The sequence below is a fragment of the Oncorhynchus nerka genome, linkage group LG18 (assembly GCF_034236695.1).
Source record: "Oncorhynchus nerka isolate Pitt River linkage group LG18, Oner_Uvic_2.0, whole genome shotgun sequence".
NCBI classification, from domain to species: Eukaryota; Metazoa; Chordata; class Actinopteri; order Salmoniformes; family Salmonidae; genus Oncorhynchus; species Oncorhynchus nerka.
Window position 1 is genome coordinate 43,852,462 of NC_088413.1, and position 26,440 is coordinate 43,878,901.

General features: G+C 40.4%; 1 long non-coding RNA gene across 1 annotated transcript; it reads left to right on the forward strand.

Moving 5' to 3' along the window:
- Positions 1-24,001, forward strand: LOC115145878 (uncharacterized). The gene is made up of 3 exons (XR_010459734.1): positions 1-277; positions 19,676-20,413; positions 20,817-24,001. It is a non-coding gene; the product is annotated as an uncharacterized LOC115145878 (long non-coding RNA).
- The last annotated feature ends 2,439 nt before the right edge of the window (positions 24,002-26,440 follow it).

The window sequence follows — 26,440 nt, forward strand, 5'->3', positions numbered from 1 at the left end:
GTTAAATCTCATAGAAGAAGTGCAGTGACGTCCCAAGGATCCCGTATAGATATCGCCACTAACTACCACAGAGTAATAACCTCACCAGTATTACCATTTCTCATCTTAAAATTATTTAAACGTAACCACACTGCTAACATTATGACTAACCTTGAATTAAGACCAAAAAAACAAATGATTGTTTTCAAAAAAAATTACGTATAGCCAATGTTGACTTTGTGGCAACCGCATCCAGGCCAGCGTCTTCAGAGAAAAGGCAGTTTTCTTGGAGAAGCAGGTATGTAAAAAAGGTCCGATTTTGGTTCATATCATTTGTTCACCTTTTAAATACATTGCTAATGTTGCTTTGTCAGGAGAAGTCGAATGTCTTAGTCCTGAAATGTACCTACCAATGAGAAACGCGCGCACGCGGTCAAAGTATGTGCATTGTTCGAATCACTTACAGCTAGCTACGGTAACGTTAGCTAGCAAGAGAACGCCAAACGAACTATATCGCTAGTTAGCCAGTATTGCTAAACAGCTAGGCAATTGAACCTTGAAAATACAATGATTACAAATATTTTACTTTTCAGCATGGTAGCGTTATACATTCTCAAATCGTCAAGCTTGTGAGTGAAATTAACCTACTTAGCATCTCGTTATGGAACGCCGTTTGGGTCTTTGTGTGTCAAAACACAATTTCACGTGTCAAATAAGCTTTTAATTTATTTGACAAGTCAAATAACACAATTGTATTATAGAATAGAATGTTGTTTGTGCTGGATTTGCATGTGCAAGCCAAGCGCCACCATTACGATCAATGTCAAAGCTGTACAATACCGCGTTGGTAATAAGGCATTATTTGTTCGTCTGTGTGAGCATTTGAAATTAGATCAGGATCAAACGATACAGATGTTATAAGCAACCAGCCTGAAAACAAACAGTAGAAACTGCAATCATTTTCTATATTCTTAGCAATGATTTAGGAATCCATGTGAGTAAGTATTAGCTAGGTAGTCACTTGTTGTTCTCCTATTGAAATAACTAGCTAGTCCGACACTTAACCCTGATGCCCAAAACTAACTTTATAAGCAGCCATTAAGCGTCATTTGTCTACTATACAATTGTTTGACTGGACCGGATTATGTTGTGACGTTAGCCACAATAGTGGAATTTGCAGTTCGCCTTTAAAATAAAAGTCCCTCATTGAAATTGATGCATAAGGTTACAATTGGTGAAATCAGGCCATGATCACTTGATCATGTTAATCATGGTTGGAATGTGGAGCAATGAAATAGGGGTATCGGTCTACTTGGTGACACCCAGAGAACACAACTGTGAAGAGTTCACGGAAATATTAGCGTTGTAGGTTATTGCGGGGCTTTGTGGGAAATCACCTCCACAGTCAGTTTATTGTGCATATTGACATTCATATTGCACTGTACAGCCTTACCCCATCTCATTGATCTCCAATCGTTAGGTATCAGCCTACGCAGTACCCTAGTGCTTTTTTTCCCAAAGTCCTTGCGTTATCAGGCTCAAACCATCCACGTTGTATTGTTTTTTTCCTCTGGAATAGTGTTCAATACACACAGTAGGTTGACTGGTACAATAAATGTGGCTAAATTAAAAATGTTTTGGTCACATACACATACGCAGATGTTATTGCGAGTGTAGTGAAATGCTTGTGCTGCTAGTTCTGACAGTGCAGCAATATCTAACAAGGAATCTAACAATTCTTCAACAACTACATAATACTCCCTAATACACAGAAATCTAAGTAAAGGAATACGAATATATAAATATATGGATGAGCAATGACAGAGCGGCATAGGCAAGATGCAATAGATGGTATAAAATACAGTATATCCATATAAGATGAGTAATGCAAGATATATAAACATTATTAAAGTGACTAGTGATCCATTTATTAAAGTGTCCAATGATTTTGAGTCTGTATGTAGGCAGCAATCTCTCTGTGTTAGTGATGGCTGTTTAACAGTATGATGGCCTTGAGATAGAAGCTGTTTTTCAGTCTCTCTGTCCCAGCTTTGATGAACCTGTACTGACCTCGCCTTCTGGATGGTAGCGGGGTGAACAGGCAGTGGCTCGGGTGGTTGTTGTCCTTGATGATCTATATGGCCTTCCTGTGACATCGGGTGCTGTAGGTGTCCTGGGGGGCAGGTAGTTTGCCCCCGGTGATTTCATAGTCCCGCGATAAGAGCTACAACACTAATGTTCTCTCGGTGTCATTGAATAGACTGATACCCCATGTCATTGATCCACAATCCATAGGTAAGGTTATACAGTGAAATAAGTATGCCCCCAATTCAATTCTAAAGTCTAATACATTCAGTGCGATTTCAACAGATTTATGTCAAAATAACAAATAGTCTTTTGTTAAATTTATATAAGAACATTCCAGCCTCATTTAGCATGATCTTTTCCATTATGGCATGATTCCACTGTTTGTGTTATTTGCATGACTTTCATTGAGACTTATTTTGAAGGCAAATCGCAAATTCCACTATTGTGGCTAATCCTTATTGTGGCTAGCTCCACATAGGTGGGTCTGACCACCATTAATCAAATAAGAACGGTTATAAATTAGGGGTATTTTAGATGATGACACTTAACTAGATAGCTAGCTAACTATAGCTACTGAAACATTTGTCGTTTTGCTATGTTTTGGGGGAAGAACATTGCTTGCATCCATCAGCTAGCTAGCTTTTTTACGACCAGCACTGTCCAAAGCTTGCAGAAGTGTCCAACGCCAGACAATTTTACCAGCATCATAGCATACATATCGATGAATCGTTGTGACATATGAGTGAGAGTGTAATAACTACGTCAAAAATGAATTAATGTGATAAATTGGTTGACCAATCCTGATTGGTTAACAAGCTTATTTGACACTTCATAGTGTTATGTGATGTGTATGTTTTTTGACACTGAAATACCCAAACGGCGTTCCATATCTAGTTCCAGTGTTGTCTCGATTTATATATAACATACTAAGTTAGTTAGCTAGCTACAGTAGTTCAAAACCAAAGGGTAGGCAATCCTGGAGGGCAGGTAGTTTGCCCCTGGTGATGCGTTGGGCAGACTGTGACACCCTCTGGAGAGCCTTGCGGTTGTGGGCGGTGCAGTTGCCGTACCGGGCGGTGATATGATTTTTATATGCTGTGCTTTGGTCGATCTGAATGATTCCGTTTGGGTAGAGCATCTTCACCTTGTCCTAACAACAGTGCCCCCTTTTTATTTGTTGTTCAACTTGGCAAGTCAGTTAAGAACAAATTCTTATTTACAATGAAGGCCTAGGAACAGTGGGTTAACTGCCTTGCTCAGGGGCAGAATTACAGATTTTTACCTTGTCAGCTCGGGGATTCTAGCAACCTTTCAGTTACTGGCCCAACGCTCAAACCACTAGGCTACCTGCCGCCCCCCTTAAACCGTATGAATATTTAAAATGTAAGTTAGACCATTGTTTATGATTTTGTAAAAATACTGTACTTTAATAGGTGATATTGTTGTATGGGTGAAATTGACAAAATATTTTGTATTCTCTGCTTTGCCTAGCCCCATTGAATAAAAAGTATTTCTTATAGCCCAACTACTATTTCTTTACAATTGAAACACGTTTAGCATAGACAATTTAATTGTTGTGGTAGTCTTAGGCAAACCATCTTCATTATCGCAGTGGCGTCTCCAAGTGCCACTCACTTTTCTCCCAGATGGTCTATCTGGCGTTGAACTTGGTTGTAGTTGTATGTATGTTTTAAGCTAAGGGTCCCATCTTCTGCTTCCAGAAATTTCACCACCTAGATTACAAGGGTTGGATTTCCAATAAAACATTTCATGGCAGCACAAGGCATGTACAAAATCTAGTGTAATGATTCTGTAATGTAATGATTCTCTGACAAACACCAAATTGAGACTCTGCACGCAGAATTCTGCAAAAATATCCTCCGTGTACAACGTAAAACACCAAATAATGCATGCAGAGCAGAATTAGGCCGATACCCACTAATTATCAAAATCCAGAAAAGAGCCATTAAATTCTACAACCACCTAAAAGGAAGCGATTCACAAACCTTCCATAACAAAGCCATCACCTACAGAAAGATGAACCTGGAGAAGAGTCCCCTAAGCAAGCTGGTCCTGGGGCTCTGTTCACAAACACAAACACACCCTACAGAGCCCCAGGACAACAGCACAATTAGACCCAACCAAATCATGAGAAAACAAAAAGATAATTACTTGACACATTGGAAAGAATTAACAAAAAAACAGAGCAAACTAGAATGCTATTTGGCCCTACACAGAGAGTACACAGTGGCAGAATACCTGACCACTGTGACTGACCCAAAATTAAGGAAAGCTTTGACTATGTACAGACTCAGTGAGCATAGCCTTGCTATTGAGAAAGGCCGCCGTAGGCAGACATTGCTCTCAAGAGAAGACAGGCTATGTGCTCACTGCCCACAAAATGAGGTGGAAACTGAGCTGCACTTCCTAACCTCCTGCCCAATGTATGACCATATTAGAGATACATATTTCCCACAGATCCACAAAGAATTCGAAAACAAATCCAATTTTGAAAAACTCCCATATCTACTGGGTGAAATTCCACAGTGTGCCATCACAGCAGCAAGATTTGTGACCTGTTGCCACGAGAAAAGGGCAACCAGTGAAGAACAAACACCATTGTAAATACAACCCATATTTATGCTTATTTATTTTATCTTGTGTCCTTTAACTATTTGTACATTGTATATATATATATATATATATATATATATATATATATATATAATATGACATTTGTAATGTCTTTACTGTTTTGAAACTTCTGTATGTGCAATGTTTACTGTTCATTTTTGTTGTTTTTCACCTTATATATTCACTTTGTATGTTGTCTACCTCACTTGCTTTGGCAATGTTAACACATGTTTCTCATGCCAATAAAGCCCTTGAATTGAAATTGAATTGAATTGATTAGCCTCATATAAACTCAGCAAAAAAAAGAAACGTCCCTTTTTCAGGACCCTGTCTTTCAAAGATAATTCGTAAAAATCCAAGTAACTTCACAGGTCTTCATTGTAAAGGGTTTAAGCACTGTTTCCCATGCTTGTTCAATGAACCATAAACAATTAATGAACAAGCAGTTATGAAAACTTAGGACACTAGAGGCCTTTCTACTGACCAAAAGAAAGATGCTCAGGGTCCCTGTTCATCTGCGTGAACGTGCCTAAGGCATGCTGCAAGGCGGCATGAGGACTGCAGATGTGGCCAGGGAAATACATTGCAATGTCCTTACTGTAAAACGCCTAAGACAGCGCTACAGGGAGACCGGATGGACAGCTGATCGTCATCGCAGTGGCAGACCACGTGTAACAACACCTGCATAGGATCGGTACATCTGAACATCACACCTGCGGGACAGGTACAGGATGGCAACAACAACTGCCCGAGTTACACCAAGAACGCACAATCACTCCATCAGTGCTCTATTGCTGTCCGCAATAGGCAAGAGGCTGGACTGAGGGCTTGTTGTAAGGCAGGTCCTCACCAGACATCACCGGCAATAACGTCGCCTATGGACTCAAACCCACTGTCGCTGGACCAGACAGTACTGGCAAAAAGTGCTCTTCACTGACGAGTCACGGTTTTGTCTCACCAGGGGTGATGGTTGGCTTTGCGTTTATCGGTTTGCGTTTATCGGCGAAGGAATGAGCCGAGGCCTGTACTCTGAAGCGGGATTGATGTGGAGGGTCCGTCATTATCTGGGGAGGTGTGTCGCAGCATCATCGGGCTGAGCTTGTTGTCATTGCAGGCAATCTCAACGCTGTATGTTTCAGGGAAGATATCCTGCTCCCTCATGTGGTACCCTTTCTGCAGGCTCATCCTGACATGACCCTCCAGCATGACTATGCCACCAGCCATACTGCTCATTCTGTGTGTGATTTCCTGGAATGTTAGTGTTCTGCCATGGCCAGCGAAGAGCCCGGATCTCAATCCCATTGAGCACGTCTGGGACCTGTTGGATCGGAGGGTGAGGGCTAGGGCCATTCTCCCCAGAAATGTCTGGGAATTTGCAGGTGCCTTGATAGAATAGTGGGGTAACATCTCACAGCAAGAACTGGCAAATCTGGTGCAGTCCATGAGGAGGAGATGCATTGCAGTACTTAACCTGTTAGTCCTATAGGGGCATTATTTCATTTTTGGATAAAAAGACGTGCCCGTTTTAAGCGCAATATTTTGTCACGAAAAGATGCTCGACTATGCTTGGAATTGATAGTTTTGGAAAGAAGACACTCTTACGTTTCCAGAACTGCAAAGATTTTCACTGTGAGTGCCTTATAACAAAAGCTTCAGGCAAAACCAAGATGTTTGAGCGACCAGGAAATGAACAGGATTTCTGAAGCTACGTTTTCCATGATCGCCTTATATGGCTGTGAATGCGACAGGAATGAACGGACACTTTCTAGCGTTTCCCCAAGGTGTCTGCAGCATTGTGACGTATTTGTAGGCATATCATTGGAAGATTGACCATAAGAGACTACAATTGCCAAGTGTCCCGCACGGTGTCTGCGTGGAAATTGGTGCGCAAAAGTCAGCTACCAGTATTTTTCCATCCGAATCAGAGAACAAAGAAGGCTTCTAGGACTGCCATTTCAATGAAGAGATATATGACAAAACACCTTGAGGATTGATTCAAACAACGTTTTCCATGTTTCAGTCGATATTATGGAGTTAATTCGGAAAAAAGTTCGACATGTAGGTGACTGAATTTTCGGTTAGTTTCGGTAGCCAAATGCATAGTAACAAAACGGAACGATGTGTCCTACACAAGAATCTTTCAGGAAAAACTGGACATCTGCTATGTAACCGAGTCTCCTCATTGAAACATCTGAAGTTCTTCAAAGGTAAATTATTTTATTTGATTCCTTTGCTGGTTTTTGTGAATATGTTGCGTGCTAAATGCTAACGCTAAATGCTAAGCTAGCTATCACCACTCTTACACAAATTATTGATTTTCTCTGGTTCTAAAGCATATTTTGAAAATCTGAGACGACAGGATTGTTAAGAAAAGGATAAGCTTGAGAGCAGGCATATTTATTTCATTTCATTTGCGATTTTTAGAAATCGCTAACGTTGCGTTATGGTAATGAGCTTGAGGCTGTAGTAACGCTACCGCATGCGGGATGGGGCGGACTATGAGGTTAATGCAGCTGGTGGCCACACCAGATACTGAATGTTACTTTTGTTTTTGACCCCCACCTTTGTTCAGGGATACATTATTCAATTTCACATGTCTGTGGAACTTGTTCAGTTTGTCTGTTGTTGAATCTCATGTTCATACAAATATTTACACGTTAAGTTTGCTGAAAATAAACGCAGTTCACAGTGAGAGGACGTTTCTTTTTTGTTTGTGAGTTTACATTGTCTACTATTATTGTTGAGCCATATGTTCTCAATTTAAAAACGATATGTAAATAGTGTGAGTTAAGCTATTCTCTACTTCAGATGCAATGCCCATATACCTAATGCCATTATACTGTAAGTCATTGGTTCCCAACTCCCAACGGTCCATGTCAACTAAGTATCAGTTCCCATTCCGGTTCTCATTCAGTTCTCATTCCTCTTTTCAAAATCATGGGCCTCCACTCTTCTGGGAAGGCTTTTCACTAGATGTTGGAACATTCCTGCGGGGACTTGCTTCCATTCACCCAGGAGCATTAGGGAGGTCGGACACTGATGTTGGGCGGTTAGTCCTGGCTCTCAGTCAACATTACAATTCATCCCAAATGTGCTCAATGGGCTTGAAGTCGGGGCTCTGCAGGTCGGTAAAGTTATTCTACACCGATCTCAAAGAACATTTCTGTATGGAACTTACTTTATGCACAGGGGAATTGTCATGCTGAAACAGGAAAGGGCCTTCCCCAAACTGTTGCCACAAAGTTGGAAGCACAGAATTTTCTGGAATGGCATTGTATGCCCTACCGTTAAGATTCCACTTCCACCCTTATTCCTCCTCCACCAAACTTTACAGTTGGCACAATGCATTGAGGCAGGTAGTGTTCTCCTGGCATCCGCTAAACCCAGATTTGTCCTTCGGGCTGCCAGATGGTGAAGCGTGATTCATCACTCCAGAGACTGCGTTTCAGCTGTTCCAGATTCCAATGGTGGCGATCTTTATACCACTTTATACCGCATTTCCCATCGTGATCTTAGGCTTGTGTGCGGCTGCTCAGCCATGGAAACCCATTTCATAAAGCTTCAGACGAACACTTCTTGTGCTGACGTTGCTTCCAGAGGCAGTTTGGAACTCTAGTGAGTGTTGCAACCGAGGACAAACCATTTTTTATGTGCTTCAGCACTCTGCGGTCCCGTTCTGTGAGCTTGTGTGGCCTACCACTTTGTGGCTGTGCTGTTGTTGCTTCTGACGTTTCCACTTCACAATAACAGCACTTACAGTTGACCGGGACTACTCTAGCAGAGCAGAAATTTGAGGAACTGACTTGTTGGAAAGATGGTATTTTGTGATTGTGCCGCATTGAAAGATACCGAGCAATTCAGTAAGGCCGTTCTACTGCCAATGTTTGTCTATGGGGATTGCATGTCTGTGTGCTCTGTTTTATACACCTGTCAGCAATGGGTGTGGCTGACATCCATACATTTCAAGGGGTGTCCACGTGTGTGTGTGTGTGTGTGTGTACACTACCGGTCAAGTTTTTTTTAGGACACCTACTCATTCATGTGTTTTTCTTTATTTTTACTGTTTTCTAAATTGTAGAATAATAGTGAAGACATCAAAACTATTAAATAGCACATATGGAATCATGTAGTAACCAAAAAAGTGTTCAACAAATCAAAATATATTTGAGATTCTTCAAATAGCCACCCTTTGCTGTGACGACAACTTTTAACCTCTCTGAACCACCCATACCGGATCCGGGATAATTGTCATCAGCAACGCTGAATAGCATAGCACCACAGACAAATAATATTACTAGAAAATATTCATGAAATCACAAGTGCAATATTGCAAAACACCCAGTCTCAGATTTTGAAATTATGCTTTACAGTGAAAACAATACAAGCGTTTGTGTAAGTTTATCGATCGCTCGACAAAACAATAAGTACACTTAGCATCAGGTAACTTGGTCACGAAAATCAGGAAATTGTTTACCTTTGCTCTTCGGATGTTTTCACTCACGAGACTCCCAGTTAGACAACAAATGTTCCTTTTGTTCCATAAAGATAGTTTTTATATACAAATACCTCCGTTAGTTTAGTGCGTTATGCCCAGGAATCCGGTCACGACAAGCAGACACATTTCAAATTATATCCATAATGTCCACAGAAACATGTCAGATGTTTTTTCTAATCAATCCTCAAGGTGTTTTTCAAATATCTATTCGATAATATATAAACCGGGACAGTTGGCTTTTCACTAGGACCGGGAGTAACTAGGGAAATTGTGTCACTTCTCTTGCGTTCTGTGCAAGCAGTCAGGGTATATGCAGCAGTTCTGTACCACCTGGCTCGTTGCGAACTGTGTGAAGACCATTTCTTCCTAACAAAGACCGCAATTAATTTGACATACATTGCACAACCTTCAATGATAACAGCAATATTTCGACTTAGAATAAATACGTAACTGTTCCGTATTTCACTGAAAGAATAAACATTTTGTTTTCGAAATGATAGTTCCGCATTTGACCATATTAATGACCAAAGGCTCATATTTCTGTGTTATTATAATTAAGTCTATGATTTGATAGAGCAGTCTGACTGAGCGGTGGTAGGCAGCAGGCTCGTAATCATTAATTCAAACAGCACTTTTGTAGCTAGCTCTGCAATGCTTGTTTGATAGACTTTTTTGCTATATTTCATTTACGATTAATTGAAAATTATACTTTGAGTCTGCACAAAGGCAAAAAGGCAATTTTTATACAATGGATGTATGGCTTTTCTTATTAATCTCTTTTAGGGTCCAAGTAAAACTTTTGAATAAGTGAAGCTTTTAGAGAGAGGTTTAGTGCTTTCATATTTAATAATCTCAACCCAACCAGTTCATATTCACGATATAGATAGGCACGCTTTATTTTGTCCAACGTGGGTATAACCAATGAGGAGATGGCTTGTGGGTATCTGCTTCTATAAACCACTGAGGAGATGGGAGAGGTGGGACTTGGCAATGCAGATGCTTGTTGGCGTGTGCGAGCAGTGTGGGTGCAATGATTGAATAACATGTATGTGTACATTTATTTTGCAACGCACAGGACGCGAGCGGTGGTCGTCGGCATGTCATTCTCTTAGGACATTCTTTGGGACCTCCATCTGCTGACAGGTGAATGACACTACAATGGGCCTCAGGATCTCGTTCAGTATCTCTGAGCATTCAAATGGCCATTGATAAAATTCTATTGTGTTCGTTGTCTGTAGCTTATGCCTGCCCATACCATAACCCTACCTCCACCATGGGACGCTCTGTTTACATGCCGAACACGCCATCTGCCCGGTACACTTGAAACCCGGGATTCATCCGTGAAGAGCACACTTCTCCAGCGTTCCAGTGGTCATCGAAGATGAGCATTTGCCCACTGAAGTAGGTCGGATGGATGTACTGACAAATTCTCTATAATGTCATTGGAGGCGGCTTATGGTAGAGAAACGAACATTCAAATCTCTGGCAACCGCTCTGGTGGAGATTCCTGCAGTCAGCATGCCAATTGCATGCTCCCTCAACTTGAGACGTCTGTGGCGTTGTGTTGTGACAGAACTGCACATTTTAGTAGCCTTTTATTGTCCCCAGCACAAGGTGCACCTGTGTAATGATCATGCTGTTTATCACGAGAGCCTATAAGTGAACTTTGCCAGGTGTGCCCTTTAGCACATGCATCAGATACATATCAACCCACTAGGTGCGCAAACAAAGGTGCCAACACTTGATAAGTAGTGCATAAACTATTGTAAAGGATTAATTGCATGAATAAATATTAATTTAAATGTATCAATATAAAAAAATAACAACAATAGTTATTTGTTGAGTAAAGTATGTTTTGTATAATTCTACAAAGTCCTAGAAAAAATGTAAGCCTAAAGCCTAGATTTATAGGAATTCTATGCCATTTCCAGCCTTTCATAATAAAATAGACTGCCCTCAATTCTTTATTACACTATTGTTCTAAATTCAATCACCCTCTTCATCATGCTCATCATTCAGTTAATTTAAGTGACATGCACCATTATCAGTTTCTATTGCCCATTTGTCCATTGATGACAGAATAGCATATTTTAATTTTATTATGTTAGTAGTTTTTGCTTAGTAGCCAGAGCGGTCATGTGCTGAATGCATGGACAGCATGGATATTCTTAGAAAAAGTGACATTTTGGAAATGGAGCTGCACCTCCAAGAATTTCAATATTATTGTCAATTTAATCCTGTCTGTAGGCTAACTCTTATGTGTGAAATTAGTTTCTGTATAACTTAGATGAAGTTTCAATGGGCCGGCTGTGTAGGCTGACTGGCATTGTTTTGTTTCCCGCTCATCAACTTGGATAGTCAAGGATATGTTTTGCATTATTCTAAAGGCCTACTGCAACACACAGCATGTTTTTGGTTCCCTTTCAATACATTCGATTTTTAATAGTTACAGTAAATAAGTGGCTTAACAGCTTCTTTTTACAGAGCGGTCAAATTATTTGGTGCTGATATAGGCATAACACAAACTAATCATTACACTTGTCTTTCTAATTTAAACAAACCTCTTCACCTTCATTGTTCAGTTGTGAAGTAACGTGCACAATTATTGCCCATTCATCCATGTGTCATTCAGTGAGGAGAAAGAGATGCGCCTGGCTGGGTACCAACGTCCTACAGCACAATTTTCTCAGTGGGTTAAGTTGGGAATAAGTGTGACCGCTAATACTTTTCTGTCTGTGATTTTCAAAATTCTGACATACAAACATTTAGGAAAAGTCAGGGAAGGAGCAGGACATGGCTTTTAATTTTTTTTTTATTACAAAAAAATGTATTTACAAATGTCATAGGTCTATGGTGGTTCTAGTGTTAATCAGCTTCTTGATATGCCACAGGTGGCTGGATTATCTTGGCAAAGGAGAAATGCTCAGTAACAGGGATGTAAACAAATTTGTGCACACAATTTGAGAGAAATAAGCTTTTTGTGTATATGGAACATTTCTGTGATCCTTTGTCAGCTCATGAAACATGGGACCAACACTTTACATGTTGCATTTTTTTCTAGAATAGTATAGAATCAAGATGTTTATTTGTCTCTCTGTGACTGCTGATAACTTAAGAACAAAGTTTACTACAAATACAATGTCCCAATGTCTTTGCAATTGTTACAAACAAGCAAATGATAGAAAGGTGCTTGAAATGAAAAATGGATAGCTGCCTTAAAGATAAATAGCCTACTACAGTATAGGCTACATAGGCCTTTATATTATCATATTGAAATCAGTTTTATGTTCAATCAAGTTCTATTTAGCAGAGGATGCTCTGATGAAGGCATAACTGCCAAAACGCTTTAGCCTACCAGACCGAAAATAAAAAGTGCTTTGCACTTCACAAAATAGAGGAATTAAAATTATGTGGATGTTTTGAAGCAGCATCTCAAGATGTAAGTCAGGAAGTTAAAGCTTGTTTGCAAATTGGTCTTCCAAATGGACAATGACCCCAAGCATACTTCCAAAAATGAAGCAAAATGGCTTAATTTAAGGACAACAAAGTCAGGGTATTGGAGTGGCCATCACAAAGCCCTGACCTCAATCCGATTTAGAAAATTTGTGGGCAGAACTGAAAAAGCGTGTGCGAGCAAGGAGGCCGACAAACCTGACTCGGTTACACCACCTCTGTCTGGAGGAATGGGACAAAATTCACCCAACTTATTGTGGGAAGCTTGTGGAAGGCTACACGAACATTTGACCCAAGTTAAACAATTTAAAGGCAATGCTACCAAGTACTAATTGAGTGTATGTAAACTTCTGACCCACTGGGAATGTGATGAAAGAAATGAAAGATTAAATAAATCATTCTCTCTACTATTCTGACTTGTCACATTCTTAAAATAACGTGGTGATCCTAACTGACCTAAGACAGTGATTTTTTTACTAGGATTAAATGTCAGGAATTGTGAAACTGATTTTAAATGTTTTTGGCTAAGGTGTATGTAAACGTCCGACTTGAGCTGTCGATTTTGTTTTTTTATTTCCATATCTGTGCATAAAAAAAAAATATCCACTGCAATCTCAAGCATTTATTTTACTGACAAAAAAGATACCACGTGTCTAGAATATTTTGTTTTGTCGACGTTTGTTAAGTTTACCAACACATTTTCTGTTTCCATCAAGCCTGTCGTAACGACATGTTTTATCCAAGCTACTTTACTCAGCATAAAAAAACTTGGATGGATACTTGGTTACAGTCACATATGGCAGAGCACCCAGCTAATAAAGTTAGACCGCACTTGTTACCCACTCCACAATATATTAAAGGCATATCTGCACCAAAACAAAGTACACATGGCAGTTAGTCTTGCATATAGGGAAAGACATACACAAATCATATGAATACACCCTGAACTTTACTGAAAGGTTAGGGAAGTACATTCTCATTCAAACCTGAAAACAAAACGTAAGTTACATTGCTATAATAACCCTAACATTACAACATTCATCTGAGATACTGTCATCGTGATTTATCTGGAGTTACAAAATATAATAAACAAACTGTCATTCTTCTTTCTATCATTCCTCTAATAAAGCAAATCATTTTGAGAGTAGTCCTCCAGTACCTTGAAGTTTCTTTCTGCTCTGACAATCAGGCAAATGTTAGCCTGGTTTTTTGATCTGTTTGTATAGCCAACTCCTATATGCAGCCAACACTTAAAGTAACATGGCATGACTACAAGAATACAGTAGGAGTTTGCAAGTCATCATAAACATATATCTGGGCCCAGGCAAGCCACATGTCTCTAGCAGGCAATGTTCACTTGCCTGTACACTGTGTGTCCTCTTACCCCTATTCTTAACATCTGGCACATTTAATAAACAACACACTTGTCAGAAAATTGTCACTTGCCTGTCCTGCTAATTATAAACTGGGTGGTTCGGGCCCTGAATGCTGATTGGCTTACAGCCATGGTATATCAGACTGTTTACCACAGGTATGACAAAAATAAGTTTTACTGTTCTAATTAAGTTGGTTACCACCTTGCACATGCTGCTATAAACTGATCTAATTACAGTATGGAATTCGCAAACAAAATGTTTGTTTAAAATGTGCTAAATGCTTTGCATTGCATTTGGTTAGCTAATTTAGTAGCAAGTTAGCTATCTAGCTAAGGGGTTGGCTCCTTCCAAAATCAAGCATTCGCTTGGTAACAACTGCAGAGCATCCCCTACTGTGTCAAGAGCCTTGCTGGCTAATATTTGTATTGTGCATGCAGCAAACTGAGTAGCATTTTTTTAGTTACTTGTATAGTTTGTTCAGAAAATGTTCATGGTGCTCATTAGCATTTAGTTAGCATTCTCTATGAGATGTTACATGTACTTGTTAGCATTGTTAGCCTTCGAATTACAGAGTATCAGTGGGATTTGAAAACAACACCCCTTGTGTTCCTTGCCGTTATCACCGAGTATCCTGGTATGGCACAAGGTCGGTATGACAATCTCAATACCGCCCAAGCCTACATTGCAGGTTTATTTTTACAGCTTTTGAGGATTTTAAATTTAGTGGTTGTCTTCTTCAAAGTTGTTTCGGCGGGTCTCAAAAACCTAAATTAGCATGGCATTAGTTGAATTAAATGTAAGGCTTTGAAAAAAACAATTTTTTACGCTCGGTGCTCTGACATTTCCAAGCGATACGCTTGTTTTTGTGAGAAATCTCAGAAAGGGAATTTCAAATTAATATTAAGTGTATGTGAAAATACTACATGTCTCAAACTCTATCCATCTTACCTATATTGTGTTATGTCTTGCGGATTCGAGAAGATGACATATTCAACGGGAAAGTGAGCCCGTCAGTTAGCCAGTAGCCTTAATTCTTGTACAGAGTCAAGCCTAGTATACGCTTTATAATTTTCCAGATTTTTTCTCCATTGATTTAGTTACTCTAATTCTGGACATCCAAAAACTTTGATTGGCTTATGATCGAGGCATGAGGTTTGGACCATTAATTTTCTTAGATCATCTGCACAATTATTTTACCCAGTGGTCAAATTGTATTTTTGATTGGACACCCTACCTGTTAGTTAACAATGTTAGATAGCTAGCTCTCTCACCAGGTGTCAAAAGTTAATTTTCTGAGTCATCTTAATTATTCAACCGGAAAAATAATAACGAACATAAACAAATTGTATAAAGTTTCATACCTTAAAGGGAAACTTCACAATTGTTCTACTTCATATTCATCATCTCCAGCATCGCCCAACATCAACATATGTGAAAATTGTGTATTTCTATTTTTAGTTGTAAAAAAGATAGAGGACGATAAGTGTTTCCAGTGACCCTGGTGTACATTGTGTGATTTTAACAAATTTGTGAGTAGGCATTGCCTACTATTTGGTTGTCATTTGAAACACTTAAATTTTTTTTTTTTTTTACATCAAACATAGAAACACACCATTTTCACACATGTTGGTGTTGGGCTGGTGCTGGAGATGAATATGTTGAACAATTTAGAAATTTCCCATTTAAGGATCGGCCCCTTAAAAAAAAATATATATATATGGGAAATTTCAAAATTGTTCAACATATTCATCTCCAGCACCAGCCCAACACCAACGTGTGTGTGTGTGTATGTATATAAATAAATTCGCCTAAAATGACATGCTCAAATCTAACTGTCTTTAGCTCAGTACCTGAAGCAAGGACATGCATATTCTTGATAACATTTCAAAGGAAACAGTTTGTGGAAATGTGAAATTAATGTAGGAGAATATAACACATAAGATCTGGTAAAAGATAATACCAGAACATACAAACATGCTATGGTAATAAAAAATTATAGTTTACACACTCCCAGGAATGTCATACATGATGGATTGTTAGCTTCACTACAGAAAATACATGAACCTTCCCGCATCTAGATGGCCGGGGTGGAGCCAGAGACAGCAGGGGGTTCAAACTGTAGAACCCAGTAACTACATTTCCTACATTTTAATATAAAAATGGATTTTAACAATCAAAACTATGCTCCATTTTATCTATGTGACCCTCAGGATGACAAATCAGAGCAAGATTACTGAATGTAAGTATGATATTTACCTTCAGAAGTGAATGTATCAAACCAGTTGCTGTTTTATTGTTGTGCACTATCCTCAAACAATAGCAGTCTTTTTTTGCTCTAATAGCTATTGTAAATTGGACACTGCAGTTAGATTAACAAGAATTTAAGCTTTCTGCCTATTTTAAGACATGTCGATGTCCCAGAATTGACTGTTTTACAATGCTGAGCATACCGCAAACATCCTCAAATAAACATTGTTCAAAGTACTACAAATATTTATGTTTATCTTAAATGCGTGTTTTAGTATTAGTGGATTAATACATCTCTTTGCTTAGCTTTACTTCTGTTCCCCTTGAAGCTGCATCAATATTTGCAACTAAAGGTGGTAACATCTCTCTTGGAGCTGATTCTTTGTCATTATTGTGAAATAATTGTAAAGGTACGATTTTAATGGAGAAAGCTGTTCCGAGAGCAGCCTTGCTTTTCAGTCCTCTCTGTATCAACACATGCACCAATGACGCACTTATGAACTATCTCTCTACATGGTGAATTTAGCATCGAATAGCCCCTGCGATATGCAACTTTTCAGGGAAGTCAGGAACCAATATACTCAGTCAGTTAAAAAGCTAAGGCTAGCTTTTTAAAACAGAAATTTGATTCTAGCACTAATTCTAAAAAGTTTTGGGACACTGTAAAAGCCATGGAGAAAAAGAGCACCTCCTCCCAGCTGCCCACTGCACTGAGGATAGGAAACACTGTCACCACTGATAAATCTACGATAATCGATCATTTCGATGTGCATTTTTCTTTGGCTGGCCATGCTTTCCACCTTGCTACCCCTGCCAACATCTCAGCACCCCCTGCAGCAATTTGCCCAATCCCCCCCAGCTTCTCCTTCACCCAAATCCAGACAGCTGATGTTCTGAAAGAGCTCCAAAATCTGGATCCCTACAAATCAGCCAGGCTAGACAGTCTGGACCCTCTATAAAATTATCCGCCGAAATTGTTGCAACCCCTATTATAACTGTTTATATATTATAACTATTACTAGCCTATTCAACATCTCATATCGTCTGCGATTCCCAAAGATTGTAAAGCTGCCGTGGTCATCCCCCTCTTCAAAGAGGGAGACACTATAGACCCAAACTGTAATAGACCTATATCCATCCTGCCCTGCCTTTTCTAAAATCTTTGAGTTAACAGATCACCGACCATTTCGAATCCCACTGTACCTTCTCCACTATGCAATCTGGTTTCTGAGCTGGTCATGGGTGCACCTCACCCACGCCGAAGGTTCAAAACGATATCATATGATATAATGATATAATGATAAAAGACAGTGCTGTGCAGCAGTCTTCATCGACCTGGCCAAGGCTTTCGACTCTCAATCACCGCGTTCTTATCTGCAGACTCAACAGCCTTGGTTTCTCAAATGACTACCTCGCTTGATTCACTAACTACTTCTCAGAGTTCAGTGTGTCAAATCGGAGGGCCTGTTGTCCGGACCTCTGGCAGTCTCTATGGGGGTGCCACAGGGTTCAATTCTCGGGCCAACTCTTTTCTCTGTATATATCAATGATGTCGCTCTTGCTGTTGGTGATTCTCTGATTCACATCTACACAGACGACACCATTCTGTATACCTCTGACCTTTCTTTGGACACTGTGCTAACAAACCTCCAAATGAGCTTTAACGCCATAACACTCCTTCCGTGGCTTCCAACTGCTTTTAAATGCTAGTAAAACTAAGTGCATGGTCTTCAGCCGATCGTTGCCCGCACCCTCCCACCCAACTAGCATCAGAATATGTGGACAACTACAAATACCTAGGTGACTGATTAGACTCTCCATCCAGACTCACATTAAGCACCCCAATCCGAAGTTAAATCTAGAATCGGCTTCCTATTTCACAACAAAGCCTCCTTCACTCATGCTGCCTAACATACCCTTGTAAAACGGACTATCCTACCGATCCTTGACTTCGGCGATGTCATTTACAAAATAGCCCCCAACACTCTACTCAGCAAATTGGATGTAGTCAATCACATTGCCATCCGTTTTGTCACCAAAGCCCCATTTACTACCCACCACTGCGACCTGTTAGCTCTTGTTGGCTGGCCCTCGCTACATATTCGTTGCCAAACCCACTAGCTCCAGGTCATCTATAAGTCTTTGCTAGTTAAAGCCCCGCCTTATCTCAGCTCACTGGTCACCATAGCAACACCCACCCGTAGCACACGCTCCAGCAGGTATATTTCAGTGGTCATCCCCAAAGCCAACACTTTCTTTGGCTGCCTTTCCTTCCAGTTCTCTGCTGCCACTGGAACAAATTGCAAAAATCGCTGAAGTTAGAGGCTTATATTTCCCTCTCTAACTTTAAGCATCAGCTATCAGAGCAGCTTACCAATCACTCTACCTGTACATAGCCAATCTGTAAATAGCACACCCAACTACCTCATCCCCATATTATTACTTACCCTCTTGCTCTTTTGCACCCCAGTATCTCTACTTGCACATCATCATCTGCACATCTATCACTCCAGTGTTAATGCTAAATTGTAATTATTTCACCTCAGGCCTATCTCCCTACTCTTCTATATTTGCACAAACTGGACATAGATTTTTCTATTGTGTTATTGACTACATTTGTTTAACTGTTGTTTGTCACACTACTTTGCTTTATCTTGACCAGGTTGTAAATGAGAACTTGTTCTCAACTGGCCTACCTGGTTAAATAAAGGTAAAATATAAAGAAAGTATTGGGAAATGCATGTGACATCTTTGGCTGTTTTTATAGGAACGATACATCATTTAAAGCATTCATAAGCTTAAAGTAACTGTCCAGTGAAAGTCTCACTTTTAAAAGTTCATTTTCTTTTAACTCTTACCCAAATAAGGTTTTTGACTCATCCTACAGTATACTCTTTGTAGCTAAAGATTAAATTGGAGAAACAAAAAAACCCACGTCAAACTTGTATCATAGTTTAAAAAATGCTTGCCATTTCCTTATAGAACACTATGTAATGTTGGCTCATTGGATGAGCAGGCCAATCAGAGGTCTACTGACATTAACAATTTTAATGACCAACAGCATTCTGTTGGGGTATACCAAATCCGAAAGTACTGGTATGTTCCATCTTTTTCGGGAAAGTGGGCACTGGTGTTTTGAATTTCGCCAATAAGCCCACTGTTTGATGATGTGATTAAATCAGATGTGATGGTTGACACAACCCTAAAGTTGACTACCTGTGGCACTCCAGGAACAAGTCCAATAAATATTGTTTTAAACAATGTTACTGTTTCGGTGGAAACGCTTGTGGTGCCATTCAGTAAACATTTAGTATTTGTTTACCTTAAGCTCATACAGTGTCAGTGGGGAACAAGTGGAGGCAGGCTGATTTTCATTCCCCTTCTGTGTGTGATTTTATTTCAGGAGAGCGAGGACATGTCCTAGATAAGTTCTGGGCACCCTGGAGGCAACACTCAGCTTTATTTTCATGTGAGCATCAGCACATATCACACGGGAAGTGGGCAAAGTGTCCGAGACATTGCAAAAGCTTGCTGTCTAACCGGTCGTGGTTGTGACGTGAGTAGGGCAATATGAGTCGGGAGAGGGAAACATTGTTGGATGAAATTGAACTGAGTTTATATACTTTATCTGAGGACAATTTACATTACTTGTGCGACCGTTGTGGAATAGGGGGCAAGGATGGATCAGAAGTCAAAGGAAAGAGTCAACGCTCATTGCGTCGTATAGTAGGGGAGTATTGTGAAAATGTAATCATAATGGATTCAGAGGACCAGGGAATCTCTCAGTTACTCCAACTGAAAGAAGACATCAAAGGAATACAGAAAGATGCTAGCAATGTGCCAACAAGTCCCAGCCAGTCAGCGACTGTAGAGGTGGACAGCTCACAAGCAAGCTGCGATGGTGAACCGAATGAGGGAGGGGTTTGGCTACCCAACAACAGGCAGTTGGCGGATCCAGCTCCAGAGTGGCTCATTATACCCCAGCAGAGGGAGTCACTAGTTCCTAGTTGTGACAGTGGAGCCCAGTCGTTACAGCAGGATGCAACACTGCTGCTGGAGGACTGCAGGTTTATGCTGGGGCAGAGATTCAACATCAAAGTGGAAAAGGAGGAGGATATGATTTCAGTCTTTGCTAATGCAGGTATGAACAGACAGATTGTATTAAAGATCCACTAAAAGTGGTAATGACGTCACATTGGACTTGAGAGCACAATTGATATTATCATGCAAAGTTGATATTGTGGAAAGAAGTGGAGGGCACTTAACCAATGTAAGTTGAGGTGCGACCCCCCCCCCCCCCCCAAAATGTGCCTTGAAATGGGAAAAAGTGCACACTCTCGCTCATTAACATATTTTATTTAAACAGTTAAAGCTTGATGTTCAGATGAAGTTCATTGAATAAGGCTGAAACATCAATATTTTAATAGTTGTTTAATTAAATGAAAAATTAATGGTGAGCGAGCTTTGCACCTCTTCCTTTCCGAAGTTGATATAGTGTAACTTGTTGCAGCTACTGACATGTTTTTCTGTTGTCATTCGTACAGGAGTGTGTCCTCCTGAGTCCTCAGACTCATCAGTGGAGGCATTGTCTACATCAGGCATGCAACACCAGGAAGTTGACAAAGGAAAGAGCCTTCAACGTAAGAAGAGCTCCACAAAACTATCACACCCTCAACGACACCTGCAGGCACATTCTAGAAAGACGTCTTCCCACTGTTCAGATAGCGATGAATGTTTCTCTTCTGTGAGTTCTTACCAATGCACTGAATGTAAGAAGAGATTCTCTAGCAATGCAGGTCTTCAAAAACACATGCGAATACATAGTGGTGAGAGGCCTTTCCAGTGCTCACAGTGTGACAAGAGTTTCATTAATAGTTCAAATCTTTATCAACACCTGCCAGTGCACTCTGGAGAGAAGCCTCACCACTGCTCTGACTGTGGGCGAACTTTCTCTACAGTGCGGTATTTAACGAAACACAAGCGGCTACATTCAGGGATTAAGCCTTTCTGTTGCCATCAGTGTGACAAGAGGTTCGTCAGATCAGACCAGTTAAAAGTCCATATGATGGCACATACTGGGGAGCGGCCTTACCAATGTGGTCAGTGTGAGAAGAGTTTTAAAATGAAGTCAAATCTTAAAGACCACCTGTTATTACACAAGGTGGAGATGTCTCACCACAGCCCTGACTGTGATCAAAGTTTCTCCACTGAGGAAACTTTAAAGGAACACATGCTGTTACACACGGGAGAGAAACCTTTCCACTGTCTGCAATGCGACAAGAGGTCAAATGAGTTAAAAGATCATATGATGACTCATGAGGAGCAGCCTAGTTCTGCTAATAGGTCACCAAGTTCCAGACATGAAGAACAAAAATGTCAGGAAATGTCACTTGCTGTCAAAAAAAGCTCCGATCTTATTCAACACCTGCAAGTAAATTCTGGAGAAAAGCCATTCCACTGTCTGCATTGCGAGAATAGGTACAGTACTTCAGAGGAGTTGAAAGAACATATGAAGATTCGTGCTGAGGAGCTGCCTGATTCTCAGCCTGGTTCTGAGAATAGATCAAATACCAGAAGTGTAGAAAACCAATGTCAAGAGATGGCTCATACTGTCAAAAAACCTGACCATAGCCCTGACTATGGAACAGATTTCGCTCAACAAGACAACCTGACAGAACACCAGCAAACACACACCGGGAAAAAGTCTCACCTCTGCCCTGAATGTGGGAAAAAATACCATAGCGCTTCACATTTCAAAGAACACCTGCGCTCACACACTGGTGAGAGACCTTACCAGTGTTCTCAGTGTGCAAAGACTTTCACAAAACAAATACATCTTAAGCGGCATTTGTCCTCACACTCTGAAGAGAAACTTTACCATTGTGAAAATTGCAATTTATATTTCCCAAATGCATTGGAATTGAAAAGACACAAGCACACTGGAAAGAAGCCTCACCAATGCTCTGTCTGTAGTGTTAGTTTCCCTTTATTAGAAGATCTAAAAGCACATGAAAGGATTCACACACAGAATCCTCACCACTGCTCTGACTGCGGGCGAAATTTCTCTACCGCAGGTTGTTTAAAGAAACACAAGCTGTTACATTCAGGAGAGAAACCTTTCCACTGCACACAGTGTGATAAGCGGTACACCAGAGCTGACCAGTTAAAAGATCATATGAAAATACATTCTGAAGAGAAGCCTTATCAATGCCCTGTTTGTGAGAAGAAATTCCATGATTCTAGCAAATTAAAAGTTCACCAGAGAGCAGTGCATACAGCATCTTCTTACATTTGCTCTGACTGTGGAAAGAGCTTTGCTCTACTGGGCAACCTTAATGCCCACCAGCGAACTCACACTGGGGTAAAGCCTCACCAGTGCCCCATCTGTGAAAAGAGATACTCAAAACGATCACATCTTAAAGAACATGTGCGTATACACACTGGTGAGAGACCTTACCAGTGCTCTCAGTGTGAAAAGACTTTCACAACACAAACAGGTCTTAACCATCACCTGTACACACACACTGGAGAGAAGCCCCGTCACCACTGTCCAGACTGTAACGAAAGTTTTACATCTTGGAGACCTTTTAAGAGACATAAACAACAACACACTGGAGAGAAGCCTCACCTGTGCTCTAACTGTGGTCTTACCTTCCTTATAGAAGAAGACCTAAAAGCACACGAAAGGATACACACTGGAGAGAAGCCTCACCACTGTTCTGAGTGCGGGAAAGGATTATCTTCAGAAGGTAATTTGAAAAAACACAAGCGGTTACATACTGGAGAGAAGCCTTTTCATTGTACGCATTGTGATGAGAAGTTCACAAGATCAGATCGGTTGAAAGTTCATATTATGTCGCATAATGGAGAGAAACCATACCAATGTCCTGAATGTGAGAAAAGCTACAATAATTCCACCCAATTGAAAAATCATCAGAGAATAATACATAGACAAGATAAACCATACCTTTGCTCTGACTGTGGAAAGAGCTTTGGTAAACTAGGCAACCTTACAGACCACCAGCGAATGCATACTGGAGAGAAGCCTTATGTCTGCCCTGAGTGTGGGAAACAGTTTAGCCACGGAAAACACTTAAAGATACATCAGCGTGAACATACTGGAGAAAAACCGTATCAATGTCTTGACTGTGAGAAATGTTTCACCCGGGTAGATTATCTAAAAATACACCAGGTTACGCATAGGCCTCCTCACATGCGCTCTACTAGAGATAAACCCCATCGCTGCTCTGACTGTGGGAAGTGTTTCAGGCAGATTTCTGGCCTTAGAGCACATCAGCAAACCCACACTGGAGGATCTCTTTATGACTGTACTGGATATGAAAAGAGTTTTGTAAACCTGTAGAATCTAAACTTGTGAGAAGCCATACCACTGCTTTGACTATGGGATCAACATTTCCCAATTGGGAACCTTTTTAAGAGACACCAGGTCACAAAACACAATCATTGTCCTATCTGAATAGTATGATGGCCTGAACATTGAAAAGGAGTGGTAATTATTACTATGTTACCATAGTAACTTTTATTTTGCTACCATGCTTAGATCACCTTTTGTAGATGGCATGTGAATATACTGTTTACTTAGCGTAAGATGATGTGCAATCACAATAGATAAGCTACAATTATCCTACTCAACTGTAACTTGAAGTGGTTTAAATGTCTGTTTGGTCAATTATTCCGATGTCAGATAATAAAGATACTTTTCCTGTGACACCCATCCAGTCCTTTCAAATGTACTGCATGGACACAGTGTAATAATTGTACCTTTTACTGAGCCGAGTCAAGTTGCACTGTTCTGGTAACACATCCATAATTGCTGGAACCGTGCTAGAAAGGATTGTGAAAATGAAATGTCAGAGCCAGTACAGGTCGGCTCTAGTGTGCTCATCCTAAAGCTAAATATTATCCTAGAATGCTTGTATTATAGGGGCAGATCTAAGGATGTAAGTTTCAATTGTGCACACTGTTAATTTCACCAGCAGATGGCAGTGTTGGCTTTGACCACATTTGAACATATCCTCTCATCCTCACTGAAAAACACCCAACCATTTATGTTTAAAGCTCATTGATTGCACATTTACTGCTATCATATTAATAACTTTATATATTTTATATTTTGTTTATTATATGCAGAGAGGAAAATACCATTTATTTACCTGAAGACTTCAGATGGTACTGAATTAAAAAACTTGAACTATTTACACAGTTCAAGTCAGTCACTTTTTATGGGTCCATAACATGTTCAAATAATCTCAGGAACACGCAGGAATCCATACTATGTGCTTCAGTTGCCCTCTGTCTCATATATCATGTTTACATTATGCCTGAATGCAGCCTGGCAACTTTCAGAAGAGGAGTATTGAGGAGGCTTTCTCTGTAGTACAGTAGGGTCTGCGTCTCATTAGTGCTCAATAAGGTTTAGGTGAGTGAACAGCAGCCAGGGTCGAAACTCTACCCCCTGTTATCCCATTCATCAATATCCACCCCTCTCTCCCTCAAACCCATTGTAGAACAAGCCCTAACTAACCCTGGAGCCTGGGCCCTCCAGCTGAGTACAGGGCCTTGAGATCGTTTAAACAGAACATTCCACAATAACACTTGCCCCTGTTTCAGAGAGAGGCCAGGTCTGTGTGGGCTGCAAGCATTTTACTCAATGGATGATAGGATCCAGGTTCTAGATTTCTGTCTCTAGGTTGACATGGGTTGTTGTTGAGCTCAAATGATAAACTCTCCATAAACAAAATTTAGTTTACTAGGTCATGAAAATGAAACAAGGACGCTGTAAAACGATTCTCCAGGCAATTTATGAGTCCACAGAGAATTAGTAGTTACCAAACAAGGAATAACTGCACTAGTAACACCAAAGGGAAAACATAATAGAAAGTATTGCGTGCACCAGAAAGCTTATTCTCTAGATGAGGGGAATTGAATGATGAGGGACAGTAAAGTTGCGCCAATGTTTTGAATCGCTCACATTTCTGGTAAATGGCTCTATTGACTGATCAACTTTCCTGTGTGATGCAGCTGCTTCCCTAATAACAGGACAGGGCTGGCGGCGCTGACAGATTTGCTGCCGTTTACTGAACCACACCTCTGAGGAGACGGTGACACACCCGGTAGTATCACCCATCTCTGGTGCTTCGTGCATGGCAGCCATTTTGGGCAGTTGTGTGGTCACTGTGGAAACTGCTGTGCCTGTGACCTCGCCATAATGCTTGAGTAAGTGAATACTGGGTCAGTTTCCTGAGTTTATCCTGATCATGTGACCTAACCAGAAAAAACTATGGTTAAAGTCTATAAGGCCACTGTTGTAGTGAGTTCAGCCGGCTTATACTTCATGAAAATCAGGCTAAACACTAGACTATGGGAGAAAAGAACAGTTACTGTTCCGTCTCTTTGTCATTGACTCCACCTGTTGCCCATCTCTGTTTTTGCTTAATGCCCTTGTTTGGTTTAGCCTTTAAATTGTGTGGTGAAGGCAAGAGATGTTCTGATCCTTCAAGACAATAAATCACCTTGTCAGTTTGAGTCCCTCTGGTTAAATGTCAAATCTGTTTTGTAGTGGACGGCCCATGTTTTTCACATTTTTAAGGTTTGGAGCTGTGGAAATCTTCATGGAAACCTCACTGCCCTACATGGAGAAAAACTGTGATGAGGATGATGACACTTCTTCTCTCTGACTGGCCTTGATTTGATCTGGTCTGAACCAATCATATGTTTGGTTCAAATCCGGTCCGGACAGGCCTATATGTGGCCCATATGTGGTTCAGATTTAACATGGGAGCCAGGCTCGAATTATTGGCGCATAGAGCTTGGTAAAACTGCTACAAAGTGGGACTTGAAAGTGGTGTGGTTAAAATCGAGGCGGGAGAGGAAGCGAGCCTGCTACTGCTGTATCAGGACTTTGAAAAATGGCAAGAATCGGCAATTAGAACATTTTATTTATCACATTGACCATATTATTTTTGGGAAGCCCAATTTGACTCTGAGCTCAGACATATAAAGTTTACACGCGATAACTATTTCTAAGATGCATACTTTCAGTTTTTCTAAACTCACTTCCTTGTTTAAATTGTCCACAATGTTGGGGGGAGTTTCTAAGGGTAATGCTAGATGGCGACGGACTGAGAGATCAGCCAATTAAAACCGA